At 36.8% G+C, this 24,617-nt stretch overlaps 1 pseudogene; it reads left to right on the top strand.

Annotated features, from left to right (window-relative positions):
- The window catches only part of LOC121653038, an 87,111-nt pseudogene extending 64,962 nt beyond the window's left edge, over window positions 1-22,149 (top strand).
- The last annotated feature ends 2,468 nt before the right edge of the window (window positions 22,150-24,617 follow it).

The raw sequence follows: 24,617 nt of genomic DNA, 5'->3' as shown, positions 1-24,617 counted from the left end.
TTAGCGTTAAAGGTCAAGAACCAGATCCAGACCCTCACCACTGTAAGGACATGCTTTGGGCTTTGGTCTGTTGAGCCACTTTGAAAGGCTTTTCGGTAATCCCTCCGTTTGGTGCTTTATTCTCTCAGGGAAATGTTTTTCACCTCAGCCAGATGTGACAAATAAGGAATGAAAATGAGAGGGTAGGAAGGAAACATATGAACTTGGGTAATATAAGATGTGGTTGGACTTTAAACTCTTCATGGGTTAAATGACTCCCATGAAAGTAAGCTATTACTTTTCATAGCTATTTCTTTCTTGTTTTTTTTTTTTTGTTTTTTTTTCCTCTGTATTCCTTTGACACTTCCTATGGTCTCCAACTCTCTGTGATTCAACCCCTCTGGAGCTTTTGCTTGTTTATGTATAGAGAAATGCTAAACAAAGAACCAAAGGGGGAAAAGCAGAAGAACAGATTAAGGAGGGAAGATAAAAGAAGAAGAAAGCACCCTAAGGAGATAATAAAAATACCCTACCTTACTCTCTCATTCTCTCCTTCTGAGATAACACCCTCTCTTTTCCTCTTATTCTATTACTATCACTCACGGTGTAAAAAATGTCCTTCACCAAAAGCACTTTGTTTGACTGAAGAAAACTTATGAAACACATTAATCTATAACAGGGAGAAGCAAAATATCTCATCTGACAGTCCTTAGTACCAGTATATTTAGATATAGTGTAGATTTAAGACAAGAATCAACAATAAACTCTATAAATCTTTCTTCTAATGCTCCATCCTTTCCTTGACCTCCTCTGTTTGAGAAAAGATGTGACATGTCATCAAGATTTTCCCTTCTCAGTGAAAATTACTGTTTTTGTCCAGGCCCATTCAATTCTCCCATCCTTCCTCCCCCTTATTATTATCAATGCTCTCATATTTTCTTTTTTTTTCATCCTTTAGTCACCATCATCTCTCTGTCATCTCCCATCCTTTTTTTTATTCTGATTCCCATTTTGTTCAACATCCATCTGTGCATCTGCTGGTTTACAGCACTGACACTAGATAGTTTTTAATGAGCAGTGAGATGTGGAGCAAAGATCACTGAAAGACAAGACAGCACAGCTTGTCATCCAATTCCCATCTCTCATTCATTATTCACATACCAATTTTTATCTTTGGGGTGAGGACTTTTATTTGAAGTGTTACCCAGTTTTTATGTCCCCAAGTTGCCTACTGTTGTATTTATTTGACAAAAGACATCTGTTTTTTCTACACATTGTAAATTATCAGTGTAGTAAATAAAGTTTAACTTGTTGATATGTTCTATATTATTGCTGCTGCAGATTCAAGGAAAAAGCCACATACAATGTCTCTATAAGGTGTTGGCCACAACACTTCTACAGCAGTTTCAGTGCAACTTGGGATCCTACAAGTCTCTGGAAACCTGCTGGAAGGATGGAGCCCTATTCTTCCAAAAGATATTTCCTCATTGAGGATTTGATGATAATAGTGAAAAGTGCAGTGCGAGTGATCTGTCCAAAACTCTCCATACTGCACATTTTACGTTTTTTTTTCTTTATTGTAGCTTCACCACAGTTATTATATACTCACAGATCTGTTTACACATTTCCAGCAAAAATGTTGTTTCCCACTAAAACAGCTGAAAAATGTTCTGTAACAAACTAAATGGAAGCAAATTAGTTTAACACTGGGAATGTTTTCCAAGAAGTACAAATATATAGATTTTTTTTTAAACAAGCTATGTTTAATCTTCTGAGACTTCAGAGGATCTTGTTAAATGATAATGATGACTGAGTAAGAGTGTGTGTACAAAAAGATGCTTACAAGTTGCAGAACTGAAAGCACTTGTTTTACAGTCATTTTTTCACTGGCACCATAAACTGGAGGTAATAGGGCTTATTCATTAAGTTCTAATTGCACAGCTAAATGCCACTACATCCTTCACACTGGGCCTTTCTGTGATGATTTTTGAGACTTATATGACATTTAAAAGCAGACTGTCAAGCTCAAAGCATAGTCAATCTGCTGTTGCTTCTAAGACAAATCAAGCTAGGGAATGAATTTACACCAGCGCTTTGTTATCCAAGAGGCAGCCTTTATTTAACCAAGAGATTATATTTTAAGAAGGAAGTGCAACGCCATGTGTCTAAGCAAAATAATGGCACTATCCTTTTAATCCTGTTTGCTACCTCAAGTACACAACCTTTCTCACCCCTCGAGAGCAGTTATTGAAGGGATCCAATTTTTTATTGTTCTTCTTCGGTCCACAAAAAATGTGCCCTTGAGGAAAGCCTTTGACCTCAGTCTGCTCTGGTAAAACTGTCCAGACGCCCTTGGTATGAATGAACTATGCAGACAGCAGCTCCCAGCATGAAGGGTTGTGGTTTGTGTGTTTAGCTCACCTACCCCTGACACTGCTCCAACACAGCTGCTGCAAACAGAGTATGCTTGTTCTTTTCATGTTTAGTAATAATAAAGTAAGCAAATGACATTGAATGGAAACAGTTTTTTATAATGTAATAATTCTAAGACATTTGTGTTAAAGTTTACAGCAGTGTTTTGCTTTTTTTAGCGAGACACACTCTTTTATTCTTTTTATGCTGTATTCTGTAATGTTTTTCACTAAAGTTTTCTTGTTTCTTAGGTGAGTTTGGGGAGGTGTACAAAGGTCGTTCTGAAACCTGTTGGAAAAAAAGGAAATTCCTGTGGCTATCAAAACGCTGAAGGTTGGCTACTCTGAGAGGCAGAGGAGAGACTTCCTGGCTGAGGCATCTATCATGGGCCAGTTTGACCAACCAAACATTATCAGACTGGAGGGTGTGGTCACCAAGAGCAGGCCCACAATGATCATCACAGAGTTCATGGAGAATGGAGCACTTGACTCATTTCTGAGGGTAAGTAAGACACATAGTGCTGCCTAAAGAGCCTATATGATACTCATTTACATTTACTTGCTCAGTCATTTCATTTTAGATTCTATCTATGGATTTGCAGCCGTGGGGCTTCTTTCAATATATAATTCAGTTATTTTGTTTTGTGACATAATAGTTTAACTTGATGAAGTCCATTACTGACAAGCTGAAAGTAACCACATAAATATACTCTGGACAGATTATCCATCCACCCAGTTCCCCTACCTGTTTCATTCGTCTCAGGATTACAGGGGGGTTAAGTCCTGTCCCAGCTGTCAATGAGCAAGAAGTAGGGTACACCCTGCACAGATCACCAGACCATCAAACAGCCATGCACACTCTCAGAGTCCTAGTGTCAAAAACAGAACTCACATTCCTCCCATTTCAAAGTAACTACGTCACTACATGTAATTCCTGGTGCATTAAAGTGAGTTTTATCACATTTTCAGGCTGCTACAGTTTTAATTTGATACCTTCTGAAATATAACTGAGTGTTTTTAGCCGCAGCATTTTGTATTTACACTGACCATCACAAACAGCAACAGCAGTTGAAGAGAAGAGGATTGGGAATTTAAAGCAGAAAAAGACAGAAACAACCCCCTGCCTTTACTGTTTTATTCCGTCTTTTCCTTCCTGCTCGCTTTCCTCGTCACCCTGCTAGCCCGTCAGTCTGTCTGTCTCTTTGATCCTGGCCTCCTTTTGAGATGCCTCTAAAAACAGAAAGAGAAACTCTTTGATGCCTGGTTCGCACAGCATGACCCTGTTTGACTCAGAAATCATCCTATGACACACACACACACATGCACACACAAACACAGTGATCGATCTCACTGCTTATGCTGCCCTGGCATGACCATCATGTCGGCACAAGACCTGGAAGATCAATGCAGCATGTGTGTGTGTGGGGAGAAGAAAGTTGCTCCTGTAGAGGATTAGGAAAGAGGAGCATCAATAGTGTGGTTAGAGGCGCAAAGTGAATTAAAAGGCAGACACACCTTGGACTGCATCTGTGTCAGAGGGTGAATTAAGTAGGTTTATAAGAAAAAGAGAAGGTGACAGAGCAAGAATACACAAAAAAGTGTTATGAAGTTAATCCAGAAGGTCTGGTGAAATCTAAAAGTGTACCATATTGTATTTTACACATTCAAGCTATATAAAGCATGCAAAATTACTCAAATGAAGCTTGGACATACAGGATGGTTGAGAGACACCTTTCCATGTCTCTGACTCAGATCTCATACCTCTGGTTACAAGAAACTTTTGGCATGAGTTTAAAGGAGCTAAAATAGCGAAACTACTGTAATTGTACACCTTCAAATACTTATATATTATTATATGATTGTAACACTAAGGCCGCAGTCACTGTATAATTATTTGGCATTTTTAAGCGGTAATGTTTTTCCCTGAAAGAAAAGTTCTATAATGACATTTTCAATGAAAAACATTTTTTCACCTGGAAGGCTTTCTCTAAAAAGCTGATAAATAACTGATATGTGTGATAATGGAAAATCAAAATAATCCTATCACCTTCACCCCCTTTATTGTTTTTCAGCAAAATGATGGACAGTTTCCAGTAATCCAGTGGTTGGTATGCTGAGGGGCATTGCATCTGGAATGAGGTACTAACACCACAAAACGCATGCATTTTTCACTACAGAAATGGAACAGGAAATCCATTTGAATTATTAACATGAAAATAAAGTTTTGGTTATATGATTTAGTCATTTTCAATGAAAAGTCAGGATTTCTGTATGATGATATCAGGTCTTCCATGCTGAGATTTCATTAATTGTATCCAGTAGGTGATATCTGGTTCTTCTTGGTGCCATCAGCAGATTTCAATGCCAATTCTCACGAACACACAAACACACCCAAACTCTAGCAGAAACCCAAACTCTTACTATGTTCTTTTAAGTCAAGATATTTATTTAAATATATTTATTGCAACTTAACTGCACCAAAGCTGGACAGCTTTGTAGCTGACATGGTACAAACACTCTCACACATCCACAGAAACAAGATCCTATCTGTGTTTCACTGCTGGATTAGATAACTTGTACATATACACAAATCTTTTCATTTTACCACAGGTACCCTGGCTGGATAACTCACACACAGATACACAAACAGAAACACACTCTAAATCCCATTATCTTTTTTATAGTAGCTCAGCATGGAAGCATAAATCCTGTGATGTTTCAGGTATATGGCAGAGATGAGTTATCGTTCACCGGGACCTGGCAGCTCGAAACATTTTGGTGAACAGTAACCTGGTGTGTAAGGTGTCTGACTTTGGCTTATCACGTTATCTGGAAGCAGGATACCTCTGACCCAACCTACACCAGCTCACTGGTAAGGGTGCACAAATGTGACTGTCACTCACACTGTGGCTAAAGATGGATTATTGTTTTTTGGCAGTCTGCATTTTGTAGGTGTAGCTTAGTGGTATTTTGCTAGTTTGTGTTTAGTAGATAGATTATATATCATACCAGTCCCAGCGGCAGAACACAGTAACAGGTCAGGCAAAGATTCGCTGTGCCAATTCAATATTTGACCCATATTAAAGCAGGTTAGGTATAAAATACCATTAAACATTTTTTCTCTACTATTTAAAAAAAGAAAAAATAAATAGGTAGCCTTTTGCCAACACATTTAATCCAGCTGCAGGACGGGGCAGAAGATGAGGAGGGACTCACACCTGTAGTTGCGGCAACGGTTGCTATCTTGCTAGCTCTCGTCACATTACTGGAATCTTTAAAATTCCTTCCTTCATGTTTATTGTTGAACAATTTTGTCCGTTGTCAAACAGTTAAATGCTGTAAAGCACTTTGTAACTTTGTTTCGAAAAGTGCTATACAAATAAAGTTATTATTATAAAGTTATTATCAGTCACCATCTACTTCATTAAAGCTAGCCAGTGACTTCTCACCTATATACAATGCTTTGTAACACATGTTATAAATCATAATGTTCCTTCAAGGTTATCGCCAGATTTGATGATTACATATGCACAAAGATTTGATACTCAGGCACACATACACACACAACCTGCAAATATCCATCTATTTATCCTGGACTTCCTCCAGGACTTTGAAAAGTGATGTTTTTTTTTTTTGTTTTTTTTTTTTTGTTTTGTTTTGTTTTGTTTGTTTCTGTACTTTGTCTTATAAAAGAAACAACAGGCAGATGTAAATTCATGTTTTCTGGGGATGTGCCAATCTGAAACATCTGCTCTGGTTTCACTGAACACTTTGGGAAAAATATAGTTAAAATCCAGACCTACTTATCAACTGAGTAACAATACAATATCGTAAAAAGTTTACACTCCTTCTTTTACACTTATATTCCAACATTCATAATTTATTAAATCCGCATAGCTGATACTACTGATGGCAGTTAATTAATCCTGATCCTTCAACTTAATCTTGATGGCTTTCAGTACTTTATGATGAGCAGAACTATCAGGTATGAAGCAGTTCATGTTTTTTGTCTTTATTTTTGTCCTTTATGCATTTCATTTGTCTGTTCTTCTTTAGGGAGGTAAAATTCCAGTTGAGTGTGGACAGCTCCAGAGGCAATCGCCTACAGGAAATTTACCTCAGCCTCAGATGTCTGGAGTTATGGGATCGTCACCTGGGAGGTGATGTCATATGGAGAGAGACCTTACTGGGACATGAGCAACCAAGATGTAAGTCACTGCCTTCTATGTGTTAGACAGAGATTTTCTTTTGTGATTTTTCACTGATGTTTGTGACTGTAAAAGGCTGTAAATGTCTGTCTGGTATTTGGAGGTTGTGCTTGTTTGTTTCCTTTGAGGTCTCTCACAGCAGGAAGTCTGCATGTCTGAGTAAACATACGGAAGATAAGGACATCAGTTTTGGTGTCACAAGTATGTTTGTTCTCTGAGTCCAAACAGCATCAGGGTTGTTTTTAAGTTGATGTTTTACTGCAGGCAATATTCATTGTCCTGACAGCTTAATACCAATTACCTTCACAGTTTGATCAATTTTGCCACAGCTTTGCTATACCTTTTTTTGTCTCTTCTGAATCAATACAGTATACTTCATTAATTGCTTTGAGACTGCATTTAACCTGCTGTGTCTTAGATTAGAAATCCCCACAGCTTTTCATAAGAAAATGTTTCCAATTCTATGTTTGTTTTTCTGTCAAATATAAGTTAACAAAACCACATGAAAAAAGTGTTTTTGGTCATACTTTTGAAACCTAAATGGGATCACATGAATAACATGAAAAAGGATTGCAGAGATTATAGCAATAATACCTACTTTAAAGCACTGAAGACCGTCCATCCTAATTCTTGCTCTCCATAACTTTGAAGCTACTGTATATATGTAACGCTTTGACACAAAGGAACACTTGAATTTTACAAGCCTTAAAAATAAATATGCCAGTAAATTTTTCTTGTGGCAGAACGACTAAAGCACCTCTTCAGTTGTGTTTTCTTGCTGTGAAAATATGGTAATTTGTTGAATATCCTTTCAACTGAATCTTAGAATCTCCTATTTCTTCCAGTTGATGCATTTCTCAAATGAAAGCCCCCAACTCCTGAGATGTCTAGCCTTGTTTTAGACTGTGTTAACTTTTATGTGTAAGTTCTCTCTATCTCAAGTGTTACTCATACATTTTCTTTTAAGTAATGAAAGTAAATCACTTCCTTATTTTTAGCCACAGAGAACTAGTTTAATCACGCCTTTCTCCTTATTTTACACATTCTCTTGTCTTTTGCATCCTCCCTGATCTATCTGCTCTGCCTAGCAGCCTCACCCCTCATCCCCTCATGGTTGCTCCTGATCAACTGAAGCATCCTTTGCAGCCGTAATGACCAGCCAGTATAATGATAGAGACGGTTTTATAATGGAGGCAGACTCTGTATAATGATGGGGAGAGTGTTGTGTTATCACTGTAGCTAACGAGGGTCTGCATGGGCATTAACTATGCATGGAGCTGACACCCTCTGTGGCACATCCCACACACATACAGCTAAACCACACACACATGCAAGCAGACATATGTAAAAGCACACACACGCACACAATTTTCAAAGACAGAGCAGTGAATTGTCAGCGGAGCCACTGCAGGTGCTGTGTTCGCACATGAATTAATCATGAAAGAGACCTGTGATGTTTCACTACACTTGCCTGCTGTTTGATTGACAGCAGTGCTCTTAGAGTGAATTTATGCATTACAAAGTCTAAGAAGTGTGCCAGGGTCAAGTAGAGTTCACCTAGCAAGCGGAAAAAATCCCCAGCGCTGCATTTAAAGTACTAAAGCAGAAGCATCAAATTACTTTGGGTTTACAAGCCCAATGACTTTGTCTCATAACTTTGAATGTACAGAAAAAGGAGAAACTAAATGCAATAATACCTACTTCTAATGGTTTTATGGTTAGTTTTAAAGGAATTAAAAGGTAACACCAGAACCAAAATATAAAGCATATGGCAGGCAGGTCATTTTGGAAAGGTTTAAACTCAGAGGGTGTAGCAGGCCGTTAAAACAAAGTTTTCATGGTCAACAATCAATGCACAGAGAGGCAGAGGAAGTCTGAAGGGGCAAAAGCTAGCGAAGGTTATTAACTAAGCCAAGGATAAAAACAAGAAAAAAGTGTGGTAGGTTAAAACAATATAAATGGGGCAATGCCAAAGGGGGGAATAAAACTAAGAAGGAAAATGGGGGAATGCACAGCAGATGCTCAGATGGAGTTGGAGGTGGGGTGAATTTGGATGGTGGGAAAACAACGGACAAGAAATAAATGCCCAGAGTTATTTAACATGACAAACATGATTCTGATGACTCCTACATGTTCAGTGGATCTTCACCTTGAGTATGATGAAAACTGTGTCATTCATGTTTAGAGACTTATACACTCATAAGGGAACTGCTGGATTAGTGGATAATCTGACTCAATGTGGCACAGCAGCTTTTCAGTTCATCATGTTGGAAAATGAATGGAAAAGAAACCTTCAATTCTTTGGAAGAATCAGAGGAAAAAGACTACAGGAGGAATTTTAAATAAATATTTTTGATCACTGTTTGCCAAACCTATAGGAAAGTTCATTTTTTCAACTAAACTAAGGGAAGCCCTCTTAAATAATACATAGAAATTACGATTTTATTTTTAGATACTGTAGTAGCTAGGTTCTTCCAACTGGTGGATGACATCGCTACCACTTACAAAATATGCTTATCCAGCACTGCCAAGAAAACATCCATAAGCCAAAATGTGCATCAATGTGAAACTCTAAAAAAGTATATGTTGACAGAAGTGCAATACAATATTTCCAACTATGTTTTCCTTCTGTAAAATCAGAATTGATGTAATGACCAATGACATCAATTTCACTTGTCAGTGAATTTAATCTTATAGCTAGTTGTTGTTAAAAATTTGTCTACGGCACATATTTGGTATAATATAAGATGATGATCAAATGACAGGATTAAAAGTTGCTGTTATTCACTAGCTTGATCTAAATGTTTCTTTTGGGGGTGCTCTAAAGGCCTTATTTCAACAAAGACTTCTACAAAACCATTATTCGTCATCGAAGCAAACGTTGCTAATACTGTGTATTAATCTGTCATTTGTGAAGTTAACAAGATACTAACTGCACCTCTAAGAATGAACCATGAAAGCCACTGACAAGGCAGATGATAGTAATTCCATATCTGATATGTGAAAAATAGCTGCAAGACAGACATTTATTTTAGGACTGTACAAATAACATGCATGTTAAATGGCACTAGGCCACAACACATTGGGTGGTTTAAACGTTACAGCCATCATAATTAGAGCTAGGGAGACATTTAAAAATCTTTTTTTTTTTATCTCTGCAGAGGGGGTGGAACAATTCCTGATAATTAATTGCAGAAGTTGATACTTCCTTTCTTTGATTATTTTTTGCAGCAGCAAAGCAACTTCTCTTGAGTTTTGATGTCTGTGATGTTCATGGCAATAAACGCTCTGCATTCGAAGCTAGGTAACACATTTAGCCAAACATTTCAGCAATACAGAATTCCTACCTAAAAGTTGTCACAGAAAAGCTTTGAAATATTTCATCGTTCTCAGAATAAAGTCAAAAAGCTTGTCTGGTAAAAGGTACCTAACTCTATATCAGAGGCTGCTGGAAATGTTATTTCTGCTTCGAAATGACTATCTGTGTGTTCTGGCTGCATGCTGGGTCTGATCAGATTCTCAAATGGAAATTAGATCCTCTTAACCAATCCATTTCTTTTAAGTTGAACTGAAGAAGATTGTTCTGTAAAAATGCACCTGTTTACTGGCTGGAGTTACAAAGGATTTGTAAAGTAAAGTATTTTTTTTTTTTTTTCTAATGCACTGGTTCTCAGCAAGAAGTGACAAATCAAAACTTGAGTATATAATATAAAGCGTCCCTTTCACAGCAGTGAGAGAATTTCCCCTCAGTGCTGGATCTTTGAGCCCTTTATTATCCTGGAAAAAATAACAGTTCGTTCAATTACTGAAATCATATTGCAAAATACAGTTTGTCTCAAAATTGTATTTTCCCTGTTATTTTAGTCTTTTTCTCTAATATGATGGGAGAGTATTAGACCAGTGATTGTTATGTGGCATGGGTTCCTGTGTTTAGACTGGCTACTTCTCTCAGGTGACTTAGTAGGCAAAGTTAAGGGGGATGAGGGATTTTACTGTCCAAAGTATTGAAAAGTTTTTCCAGTTAGTCTTTCCCAAAAAGAGTAAATAAGTGGGCATGTCCATGTAGCCTGAAAGTAATCATTGCTGCTGCCCCATGAGCATTATGTGCAATTGTGAGGGTCTGTCAAACCATTTAGAAATCTTTTCCTTTGAGTAACATGAGATCTGTGGGGGGTTTTGTATTGTATGAGTTGTAAATTTGTATTGATAGTTATAGAATATGTACTTTAGCAGAATTTGGGTTTTGGTAGAGGAAACCTGATCATTTTCCTATTTGGAGAGTAAAAGTATTGTGATACTGTATTTGTATTTGGTAAAAACTGTGTGTTAGTTTTCTAGAAATTGGCATTTTAATAATGTTTTCACCTAATTTAGAAGGCTGTGGTAGGTTATTATTAGCTTTTTTACCCCAGCTCCAGATTTCTGAATTAGTGTATTAATTTATTTTAAATGGTTATTTTCAATCAAGTGCCAAGTAGGAGGTGGATGTGGTTGTTGTGCAGTTAAAAATGTGTCTGTGTGTATATATGAGAAAGAGAGATGAATCAACATAGGGTAGCAAGCAAAAGTTTGGACACGCCTACCCATTTACTTTAAAGTATTGATCAGTATTGATTAGTATTTGTGTCTGAACGTCATTTCTACTGTATATACAGTTAAAGAAACACAGATAAACAAGGAGAGGAGAGAGAAACAGAAAAGGAAAAAAGGAAAAATATGAGTGTAAAGTGAGACTTTGTTTAATGCATATGAAAAGAAAATTAGGGGTGTTGAGGGGTTGAAAACTTGGAGGTTTTTAGTCGTCCCAGATGCGTTCAGGTGATCACATAATTATTAAAGAAATATTATCAGAATACCACAGGCAGTGATATATCTTTCTTTTTGATCTTTTCACAACTTAATGTTGCTACCTGTCACCGTTGATTGTGAATATAGACTAAGTAAATACGATCCAGTTTGATGTGTAATTTCACTGGTGACATTTTTTTTTGCAGAAATTGCTCCAGAACAAAAAAGAAAACAATTCTTCCCTTCAATAATTTTGCCCATAAAAGTTAGACTTTTAAAAGGTTCTTTAATAGAGCCAGAACAATTTCTACAGTCTTCAGAATTCAAAGAGTTTATTGGGTATCAACACAGTGCTGCATAGTCAAAAAGAAAATACGGTTGTGTTAAGTACAATGCAAACTGAAGTTAAAACATACATCATCATTATCATCAGCAACAAAAAATAAAAAAATAAAAACTCCCTGCCTTACGTTTTCTAGTAGTTTGTTCCAGATATTGTGAGCATGAAAAACTAAACTCTGATTCCCCCTTGTTTAGTTCCAACTCTGGATTGGAATAAACTTGACCCAGATGGCATCAGCAGATCAGATATATTTGAACTGCTTTGTTGTGTTTATTTTTATATCTAAAACTTCACCAAGATCTTCACAATGTTTCTTTTTTTTTCCTAACCCCATTTTCTTTTCTCAAGAATTTGGTATTTATTGGGGTTTTGAGTATGACTTATTCTCTTGGATTGCCTCATATAATACATTTTCATAATGGTATGTTAAGTATTTTCTACTCTGTTCACAATCTGTATTTGGTGAGTTTATTTTAAGTTCAGTAACAAAGAGAATGTAATTCCTATGTTATCTTAGCTTTTATCCAAAACAACTTACAAGGCAGTAATGTTAAGGGTCTTGCCTAAGGACCCGAATAGAAGGTGTTAATATTGATCTCGTGAGTGATTCAAATCCTGGTTTTCCACATGAAAGACAGATGCTTTGCCAGCTGAGCTAACTATCCACACCAAGTGCAACAAGTACAACATCAGAATATTAATAATATGCTGATATTTTATAAGCTTGAGTGTTTTTTATCATTATTGTTATCAACCTTGAAGCCTGACTTATGAAATAAAAGCAACATATATTTTAATACTTTGGATGTTTTTTGGGCTAACCATTGGCACAACCATTGGAGACAGACATTTTTAAAATGACTCCTTAAGTATTGCTTGTAACTGCAAAACAACCCTTCATTCAATAGGAAGCCAAAATGTGAGTCAAACTGTAAAAACACACTATTTTAAGATATGTTTTGATGCAAAGGTCTCATAAACTCATGGAACAAATACGGTACATTGGGCTTTATGGTTTTTTTTTAATGACATATTGGTTTATAAGGTTTGCAAATCATTGCATTATAATTTTATTTACAGTACAGCCAGTGTCCCAACTTTTTTAAATTTGGGTTGTAGATGAGTTTTTTTGATGTCCTAACTATCTAATGGAACAGCCAGAGGCCTTCTGCCCCTAATATAACAGCTGTTTCCAGCCTTTAAAAGGTCTATTACCGATTGACCTCATGATGGCCTCAATCGCTGGATGAAATTGTATTTTAGACTGAGCAGGTGCAAAGAGTTTGTGCCAGCAGCCTGTTGTGCCTGGAAATAATATTGATGAGGGTGAAGCACAACAACACCACTGTGGACTGTCAAGAAAAACAATAATTTGAGCAATAAGCAGCTGAAATGGTCTGTTGAGCTTCTGGGAATTCTGATCAGCTGATGATTCTCTGCAGATTTATCTCCACAAAAACAGACCTTGAACGCTTACACATTAAATTTATTTACAGTTTTACAAGACAACTCGTGAAAGTGTGTGATAATATTAATGAGGTGATAACTGCAAGTGAGGAGATTCTTAAATTTGAATTTATTTTAATTTAAAATAGAAATGTGGGAGGATTCCACTAGAATCTAAACCCTGATAGTGCGATGATATGATTGATATTTAGTTTAAAAAAAGAAGAAATGGAAGTTCGCCACAGAATTACAAGGATAATTAAAGAGCAGGAATCTGGACTGATTAGCATTACGAATGTTGGCAGAAAAGTCACTGCCACATGTACATTCACTCATACTTATTTAACCTTTGCCTGAGCTTCATTATCAGGATACTGATTAAACAAGCCTTAATCAGAGCTCTTTTTTCCTGCTTTCCTTCCCCTGCTGTGCCCCAGGTGATAAATGCCATAGAGCAGGATTTCAGGCTGCCAGCTCCCATGGACTGTCCAGTAGTGCTGCACCAACTGATGCTGGACTGCTGGCAGAAAGACAGGAACTGCAACGGCCAAAGTTTCCTGATATTGTCAGCATGTTGGACAAAATGATACGCAACCCTGCTTCTCTCAAAGCCGGCACCAACAGCATGGCTCCTGGGTGAGCAGATATACAAACTCATTTACATACACAAACAAACTACTTCTGTATCAGCCCTCTGTTTGTATGATACCATTGATGTTCTAAGCCCACCTTTTCATATCTACTCACTGCAGTCCTCCTCATCATCCCTTGTTAGACCGGGGAACACCGGACATGAGCAGGTTGAGCTCAGTGGAAGACTGGTTGGCTGCACTGAAGATGACCCAATACAGAGACTCCTTCATCGGCTCGGGCTTCACTTCTTTGCCACTTGTCACACAAATCACCGCTGAGTATGTCTAGCCAATAAATAACCTCTATTTTTGTCTCAGATCCTCTCAGCCTGCACCTCACACTGCTGTTTTATCTGTTTTTTTTCTGGTGTAGCAGCTAGTTGGCTGACTAGATGTCCATATGATCGCTTGTCTGTCTTGAGATCTAGCTATCATATATTCTATACTTTTTTAATCCATTCACCATGGCATGAAAGGCTACTTGGACCCCTATATAATTAGAGGACAAGAGGACATGAATACTGAATCCAGTTGCAGCTTTCGTATTACTCCTTAATAAATGTGCCATAATCAGATCTAGTAATTTGCTAAGTTTTTTACCACTTTGACCAAGACACCAGCGTCACACCTGGAGGCCCTGATTCAGTACACAGTGGCTGTTCACTTCTCCTAAAATGGTTAAAATGGGTCAAATGCAAAGGGTATACTTTGCCAAGGGAATTAATTAAGTATAATTTGAAGTGTTACCAGTGTGATGAAGGCAGAAATAAGGTCTATGAGCCAGTTAACTTTATTTAAAACTCTTCATGCAGAATGAATGACTACCTGGGGGAAATAAAGGATGGGCAACCTGCATGAACTCACATTTCGTGGCTTTTTAATTTCTTCTTGGGACATAAATTCATGGTGGCATGTGTGTTTAATTAGATTTTAGGATTGCAGCTCTGTGGGTGTATATTTTTTTATTTATTTTTTTGCTGTGGTTTAGCTAAAATGCCCAAGCTGTCCTGTCAGATGATTACTGTAAAATTAATGATATATTTAACCTCAGTGTTTTTAAAATGCATGAAAAACATAGTTTAATTCAGTAGAATGGATATTCCTGTTAGTTGTTCATGCTGTGCTTATTCAGTGCCAGTATTTACACTGGCCACCTTTTTCTGTTCCAGTGCACTGTTTATGATTTAATGATGATTAACTGGAGGAAAAACAAATATACAGCAGCCTAAAAATTATAATATATAACTTTGTGATTATAATACAGTCTTATCTGACTCTATGTGTTTTCAGAGATCTGCAAAGGATTGGTGTCTCCCTCGCTGGACACCAGAAGAAAATACTGACCAGTGTACAGTCAATGAGGCACCACACCGATGACCAGTCACCTACTGAATCTGTGTAGCTGGACTGGGGAGTGGCATACTTGGAAATATCAGACCATATTCAGGCTCTCAATCCTTGGATTTTATTTAATTTGCATACATGAGTTTTCTGATTATGGAGACATCCATTACATTGTGACTGTTACGGTGATTGGCCAGATCTGTCTTGCAGTCCCTTGACAGATTTCTCTTGCCATTTAGTGTGTAGATTTGGAATACCTCCTGGAATTTAACATACAAACATTATTCTTTTTTCACAGAGCAAAAGTAAACATAAGAGACACTGTGGAAATGAAACAAACAAAAACAAAACAAGTATCTGACCTTAAGGGTCAACGTATCACCCAAAAGAAATCCCTCAAAATCTGTTTCTACACATCACACAGGTACACACTGTTGTGAAGAAGAGACTGAATGAGCAGACGTTTCTATGGAGGGACACAAACTGGACCAAAAGCCTGAAAAAATGCTCTTAAAATCTGTTTCTGGAGACAAGACCTCATAGCAGGCCTTCTCATCTCCAGCATGTTGTGTTGTTACTTCTTTATTGTGTTGGTGAGAATTGCTACCATTTGAATCCAGACTAGAAAGGTACCTTTTTAAAGATCTTTCTTCATATTGAAGAGTGTGTATATATTATGATGTGGAAAATGATTTCCTATTTCCTCATTTGCTTTCACGTAAACCAACAGTATCTGACAGAGGACAAATAGAAAAACAAGTTTTGAGGTTCTATTTTTTTGTACTTAGCATACTGACAGTTGGCAACATGAGACCTATTTAATTCAGATAGAACTCATAACAGATGTGTTACAATCAAATGCTCTCTGAGTCAATCCAGTTACAGGTCCAAATGTGTAATTAGATTAAGACATATGAACTCACAGTGATGTTTCACACTAGGATGCAAATTATCTGCATGCTTGGTATAGAAGAACAAAGCAGCTTAAAAGACATGGTGAATAGAGGCTTTATGAGCTACTCAGATGGAACTGTTGTAAACACCCAGAGAATCTCAGAAAAGGTCTTGTCATCCATTATTTTTGTGATTTGAACACAAATCCTAAAGCTGACAGACATTCATATATTAATACAGTGAATGAACCAACCAGAAATCCAGGGCTCCTGTTACGTCCACACACACAACAAATCTAATTTCTGTTTAAAATGAATGGCTGCCATCCAGGTGGCAATCATCGCTCAACAGCAGGCAGCCTGGCAGGGTTCTTTGCATTCATTTTTCTTTCTTTTAATCTTTTCATTCACTGGTTGCTGGAGTTGGCCTTCTTGTAAAGGTCTGTTTTTACTGTCTCATGGCCAGACTGACATCTGTTATTTATTCTGCTGTGCCAGTTTGCAGATGCAATTAGGTGAAGTGACCCATCTATGTTGTCATCTGTGGACAACAAGGTTTTTTACGCACTGATTTGTGACAGAGAAAAACTACCAGGAATTGAGTTTAAAATTAAAGAACAACAACACAAAAATAGATAAATGCTTCAGGTCTAGCAGGAAATTGGCAACTTATTTATCACATGCCAGTACTTAATGTGGTATTTGAATCCCTAGTTCTCTCAAAGTATGATATCAAGACAGCCTGTGGGCACACTGGTGGAGCAGCACTTTTATCTCAGTGCTGAGCAGATTACCAGCTGTGAAACAACAGCAGCCTTGCTCTGCCTTCAGCTCAAACCTCTGGTCATGCATGTGCAACCACATGCCCAGGATTACCACTCCATAGCTACGATTGGACGTTATGATTTTTTTGTCATCGGCTACGAGCCAGGTTCACAATGCCAGAAAGTGACAGTGTTTATTTGTTCGCTTTCGCTGTTACAAAACACAGTGTTTGTCTTGCACCACTGCTCTCCACTGCTGGGACACCCAAAAGTCTTTTCATTTATTAACATTGTGACACTGGGAGGTCTGCAGCCGTTTTAACCCTCTGAACATTTCCGTCCATGTTTCCTTTTTTTTTTTTTTTTTTTTTTTTGCTAAAACTGCTCTTACGGCACAACTGCAGTTCTATTTGTTGCCTGGCAACACCGGCTTATTGAACATTTTATCAGGAAGTATTGAGATCAACTGGGAGCGTGTCAGTAGTTCAGAGGCATAATTTGTTGTAAATAGATGCCTCTGGAAAAAACTGTCTCTGGGTTTAATAAAGAATGAGACAACTAGCGTACCTAAAAGCTCATACTGAATGCCACCTAAAAATGTCATGCGGAATAAATGAAAGCTGTCACTGCTGGCAAGCATCTTACCACATTTTGTAACATCCATAGCTACCTGTGACGTGTCTATTCCTCCCTTCTTTTTTTTTTCCTCTTTTTTTTTTTTTTTTTACAAATTAGACATGAGCTTTTAGCTGTTAAGCAGTAATAGTCACCGCAAAGGTATGCCTAAAATGAGGAAAGATGATAAATTAGTTTTGTCCACATCTCTCCCTAAAATAAGATATTTAATTGGAGAAAAAAAGATGGAGAATTGTAAGAGCTCATTGAGAAAGCTGGCCTATTTTCTGAAGTAAGTTAATTCCATTATAAGTCTATTTGGACAAAAAAAAATTACTTTTATTCCATGTTTGTAAGTTCTGCATGTGGCTAAAAAATTGCGTAATTATATATGTATTGAATACCTTGGTACATACTGTGTTTTAGTTCAGGCCAAAACACACACCAATTTCCTTTCTCTTGTCATTTTGGAAAAAAAGAATCACCATGCTGCCTTCCTTTTGGAAGAAAAATTTCCCTTCAACCCGAACCATGTCCCAGTTTAAGTCTACCAGTGTATTCACACTGGAGTAGAGACAAAAGATTATATTAAAACATTCTGCATCCATGGAGCTGCTCTAAGCTGCAACATTGATAACTAATCATGGATGCAGGAAATGTGACTTTTTAAAAATCGGAAAATATATAATGTTACAAGAAAAATATACCAAGAAATCTTAAAATAATTTGATGTGTACATGCACACAACTTAAACTAGTGCTCGCATGTGGAAAAAAGACCCAGTTTCTTGGCATAAAACTTTTGCTAAGCCATTTTTCAACAATAAAAAGTTATTGTGTTACTACAGTGCAAAAAAATAATTAAATAAAAAATATTTTGCTCTGGTTTGATTTGTGCTAAACTTACTTTGGTACACCCAGCATGGTTACTCACAGGCTATTTAGTCCAAATATTTTCCCTTTTTCCCCACAATTCTGGTTGGACCCTCTAGTAATGCATGTGACAGGAGCTTTCAGTACTTACAGTCACGAAAAATTCTATCTTGCCAGGGTCAAGCCTTGTGTTTGTCACCAAGGGAGAGCGATTCAGACCTCGTCCAGCTGCTGGACAGAATTTAGACAGTGATAATTGTCACCAGTGGTGGTTTCTAAGGAGGTTTATGTAGATACTACTGGATCAGTTACACCAGAATTGGAGAATATTTCCTGACCGAACAGACACTAAAGGTTAATTTGGTTCAAAAATTAGTATCAATCTTCTCTAGACTGGCTCAAATTGTGGATTGTCCAAAAGCAAACAAAACTGACATAGTAATCAGACAAGTCATACATGTTGGAACACTGACAACCAAGTCATACCAGAAATGTTTAAAAGGAGGAAGGAAGTGATGGTGAAAATTATAAATGAACTTACTTTTTTGTAAGGGACTGATTTTTAAACTCCCCTAACACATTTTTTTCAATGGGTGAAAGTACATGGTTAGGTTTAGAAATAATGCGCAGGGTTAGGTCTAAATTTTACTAAATGCATTGCTAGAGTTACAAATATCTACAGAGATAAGGCTTGCATATCTTATTATTTATGCACTGTGTTTTCCATCACTATATTTGAAAACTGCCCTACAAAAAAACAATGTTGTACTGACACTGATTTATATATTTGGCTTGTCACAATGCTGCACTTTTAACAACATACATTGTACATGTGTTGTGGCAAGAATGTGCTGCCTTTTAACTTATTATTGTGCCATTAACAAGATTTACTCTCTTTATTGTGTGTCCTTTGAAACAGTTCACAAACCAGGGAGAGATCGCAGTGGCCATGTTCTTGTTTTATTTACAGTCTATGAATTAGGAAAAAGCTTGATTCTTTATTGGCATCAATGACTGTGTTTTGTTAATCTTGTTGGATGAAGTTTGATCGACAGCAACAGACAGATGGTTCATCCAATCACCTGCCAAGCATTTTTTAAAGACTTTGCCATTTCCAAACAATTTCAAACAGCAACTTCCCAGATGGTTCATTGAAGCACCCCATCTGGTATGTCGTTTTAGCTCAGAATTACAAATCTGTATACTTCAATCAATTCAAATACCAGACAAACAGAAGAACACTAAAGACATCTTATAACAGTTTCATGACTAGACTGGATGTATACACCTGAGTGAGTAGGTAAACTTAGTGCTCGTTCACCTCTTACTTTGTGGATGCTATTCCTTTTGCATGCAGTGTGTGCTTGATAGACTACTTCTAAGTGTAAGAGTGGTGTAATGACTGCTCTGAATATTGACTTGCTGTAGTATGCAGAGGCAAATCAGCACTTTAATTTCCCAACAGGGTTTGCCTTTGCAGTTGTGTGTCTCTGTTTTTTGGCATGTTACTGCCACCTGGATAGCATTAACAAAAATGAACAAAAATATAAATCACATCACTTGTGCTTATGTGTGCAGAAAAAACCAAAAGCTTGTCATTAAAAGAGGCATCCGTTTGGAATAGCTATTCTTTTAAGGTGAAGACAATAGATAATTCTTGAATATCCTTGAAGGTTTTACTGTTTGACTCTAATTGGGTCACAATTATGTCACATGTTGAAAAAAATTCAGTTTTATTTATTTGAAAGTGCATGTACGTTGAACATCTGACCAATTTGTGAACATGAGTGTATCTGTGCAACTGTAGCTCACCATTATCTGTAAAATTCGCCATTTTATGCAGTAACACATTCATGTACTGCTGAGATTTCTGTCGATGGTAAAAAAAAAAAAAAAATGTTTTCTCACTTCATTGCAGAAATGCAGTACAAGTGGCAGATGTAGACAAAAGCTTTTCCTCTATGATTATGATGGCCTGATAGCAAAATATGACATTTACCTCACATGTTTGTGATAAAAATATGTAAAAAAATAAGTAGTACACTAAACAACAAAACTGGTCAAGAAATGTAAGATGGGTCTTCTATAAGTGCTTTAAGGTGGCTTTTTCTTTAAATTGGAGGTATTTCTTAAGCTGGTAAGACAGGGCTGCTTTTCGCCACCATTGTTACTCTGGCGTAATAGCTTCTATGAGTTGGACTGGAAATGAGAGCAGGTGAGTTGTGAAGAGTGAAAAAGTAGGAGGGAAGGGACTAAGATGAGAAGGAGAGGGTAACAGAATAGCAATGAAACAGGGGGAAAGGAGGCATGAGAGGCAAAGCTCGTCTTGTGTTTGAATAAAAATGAGTCTGGGTGTGGAGAGATTACTCTTTCTTTTTGTCTTTCTCTCTCTGCTCTACTCAGCTATCTTCCTCGTTCACCTAATGCCCACAGCATCTCTAAATAACTCACTCTACTTCCAGTCCACATTTCCACTGTCTCGTTTTGGAACAGTTTAAAGGCAGGTAGTGGATCTATTTTAGATGCACTTGTATCAAAAACATTTTGAACTCTTTTCTCTGGAGGATGTAACAGCAGACATCTTTTCACAAAAGCTTCAGCAGTATTTTGCTGTAGAATATTTCCAGAATATATTTACACCACAACAAGGAAAGTATTGGCCTCTACCTATTGAGCTTTTTGTGTTGCATCCAGTTTAATTTAACTCTTGCTACTCACACAGTAAACATGCAGAAGAGGTTTCTTGGGTTTGCAGAGATTCCTTCTACCAAGAAGACAAAACCAGCTCACACAGTTTCCCCCTTGTATTCGCCTCCTGCTTCACTGTGATGCATATCTCTCTGTTATTAACCAAAATTCCCCCACATCCTTGAAATTTGGTTCATTTTGTACTCATCAGGAGGATTTGTAAAGCTATGATAACCCTTTTACATTTCATAGCATCATCATTAGATTAAAAAGCTTCTGTTGTGAGATGGTCGATGACCAGATAGGTTCAAAACTACATATGTTTCCATCAGCTAGACCTGCATTTTGTGTTTAATGCTAATTTTAAAAAAAACTATTAGCATTATAATTCCCTAAGTTAATAAGAATAAACTTTTTGTTTACCTGATCAGCAAGTCTTTGCTCATTGGTAATTAGCTTAAAACACATCTGGGCCATAACACAGCTGCACAAAGCCACAAGCATCGCTGCAAACCTTTAATCAGACCTGCATTTCTTAATGGTTTTGCAGAAAAATAAATAAATAAAAGTATTGTTCTGAGCCTTGATCCTAAAACTGTGAACATGAAAGTTTTCTTTACCCTAGTGTAGAAATATTTGCTTTCCAAGTGAAGCTTTTTGAGGTTTATAGTGAGTGTTTTACCAGACTTCCTAGAAGTAAAACAGTCCATCTGTACAAATGTGTTACAAAAACTTTTCTTCTTTTTCATTTCCTCATGTTAATTTATTTTTGTTCAAACTGCTTGCCATACTTTTCACTGTGTATGTAATTTATGGTTTTTCTTGAAAAAAAATAACAGCTCAAAAATCAGCTGAAGTCTGCCTTTTTCTGTTTACCTAATACTGGTGTTATAGGTGTACAATGCTCATATAGTCTGAGCATCCCACTGTTATGTAATATAAAACTGTAACATAAAGTGAGTATGCTCACACACGTGCATCTTTGTGTGTGTGTGTGTGTGTGTGTGTGTGTGTGTGTGTGTGTGTGTGTGTGAAATAAAGTGTGTGTGTGCTGTAGTGTACAGTAAAATGTTTGCACATTGTGCGTGTGAGTTTGTAGCTGTAAACTTTCTGACTCTTACATTTACAATGCACTGTTTGTCAATAAAGAAGACAAAGCAAGCTGATCAGTTCTGGTCCTTAAATTAGTTTTCAAGCACAAGTCCATGACAGCAGAAATCAAATTAAGTGAGGTTAGCCTCTAAAATAATCCGGCAAATGGCAGCCAGTAAGCACTGAATATTTCACTTTATTTATTTAATCAGGAAAAAGGCTCATCAAGATTAAGAGTCTTCTTTACAAGAGTATCCTGGTTTACAAGAGTGTCCTATCATGTATATCATGCTTATTTTTGTCTTTAGGTAGCTGACTCGCTCATATGGCACTACTGCTGTTGCAAGTTATTTACATGGGGAGGCAATGTGGGGGTCAGTGTCTTGCCCAAAGAGACAGGAATCGGCAAGTAGACAGGGAAAACCTGGAACTGATCCACCAACTTTCGGCTGCTCTTCCTCCTGAGGTACCCGCCCCTTGTTGTTTTCTCATTTTGATACTTTTCCTGTTTCATTTGAGTTTTATTCTTCTTGTGATCTTGATTTGCTCTGTACTGTATGATAGGAGATTTTTTTTCTAAAATCAGAAATTATTTTTGTTCCTGTCTGAACTACTGCTTGTACACTCTGTAATATATACTTAGCACAAAAAGTAAAAGAAAATGGATTTGGTTCATTAATTCAAAGAAAGAAATTTGCATTTTGACACAAGGATTTGTATGAAGAAGAAAATGAGTAATGTGTCAGTTTGTCAGTTTCTTTTCATACATACAACAGTGGCATGTGTTGGACCTGAAACAATGAGAGAACCAAGGAAGATAACTTATTATGTCACTGGACATTATTAAGTAGCTTAGGACACACATTGTGCGGTATTCCTTGTTAAATATTCAAGCTGCAGGCAACGTTAAGACCTAAATTTTACCTGATGTACTGTGTGATGAATTCCTCAGTAGCCGAGAGAAGACAGCTGCATTCGGAAAAGTAATAAGAAGGTAATAAAACTTGATAATGAGCTCCTCTTTTACACCAGCAGCCTAAATTAATCATTCATTGCAAATAGTCTTTTTTTTTCCTTTTACATCTGAGCAACTAATGTTATTGACTGCAACTTTGTTGAATGATAAATGTCAAACTTAGTGGATGAGTCAAATAATTCAGGCTGGAGAGTTGAAGACTTTTAACACTGAGTTGACAAAGTAAAGCACAAAAAAACTCACAAGATGGGGCTTGCTATATGAATAATTTTTTAAGTGAAACTTGCAAATGAAAGACACCCATTACACAACTGCCTGTGGAGTCTGCTGTCGTGTATTATTCAGAGCGGAGAACTCCATTAGTTTATATGAAACTGATTAACAGCACAAAAAGTATTGCAAGTTGCCAATGGATGTCATGAATACACACCAGGAATGTAATGACATAAACCCTTTTACTGTAGCTAAGAGATGGAGAGTGAAATTTGATTACAATCAAGTGTGATCTGTGAGGGAAATACAAAGAATAAATTCTCCATATGAGTTGATATTTCCTTCTACAGGAGCCTCTATTTTTTTTTTTATCTGCGACAGCCTTAAAAACTGATAAATTTCTCTTGTTTTCCCTTTACCATTAAACAGTATTGTTGTTTCATGGATATATATATATATATATATATATATATATATATATATATATATATATATATATATATATATATATATATGCATTCCACATTCACATCTGTCCACACTCAGAATTTATGTAAGACTTTGTAAGAGGAATTTGAAAACGTTAGATGTATAGCAGAACAAATAGAAGATCCATGCAGTCAAACATGGAGTTGCCAAAGGTTAGTGTCACTGATTCAATTCATTATTCAGTGTGTATGTATTGTCATTGTCTGTCTGTTTTATTATATTTAAAGAAAGAAGGCCCATACAGAGTATTTCAGAACAGTCTGGTGACACTTTTAGTACTGATTTGGTAATAAACCTCTATTTGACTCATTTATTACTCCTTTAACCTTTCAGATGTAGAAAAGAAGTTGTGTGAATTTTTATCCTTAATAATGAATAAATTCTTTTGTTATGGGAATAGGAGAAGCTATTTAATAAAGTGGGATAGCACTATGAGCCCATTTGTGTTACAGGTGCAGAGAAATAAAACTACTGACATCATGAGCATGTCCTATAAATTCTCAATCTAACACTTTTACTGAATAAGTCTTAACCAAAGAAACTAAATACATCTTAGTGAGTAGAATTTGATACACGTCAGCATACTGTTTTCAGACGCTGATAAGACTTAAAGCTTTGACTATAAATCTAGGCTACTGCAAAATCTCCGCTGTAGGATGTTGCAGGCAGTAAACTACACTGATCAATAACCCTCCGTACATAAAATGGGTATCAGGGCAACTGTAGGTTCAAGGAGAAAAAAAAATCAGAGCCACAGAAGAAAAAACAAAACAACCAAGGAAAAAAATAAGTAAATAAATAAAATGCATGAGTTCTGTAAGAATTAGAAAAGCATGAAAAAGGGCTCATACATTTATTGTGAAA

This window comes from Melanotaenia boesemani, chromosome 14 (genome assembly GCF_017639745.1).
Source record: "Melanotaenia boesemani isolate fMelBoe1 chromosome 14, fMelBoe1.pri, whole genome shotgun sequence".
In the NCBI taxonomy this organism is placed as follows: domain Eukaryota; kingdom Metazoa; phylum Chordata; class Actinopteri; order Atheriniformes; family Melanotaeniidae; genus Melanotaenia; species Melanotaenia boesemani.
The sequence above is the reverse complement of the archived record's forward strand: the minus strand, read 5'-3'. Positions and strand labels throughout refer to the sequence as shown.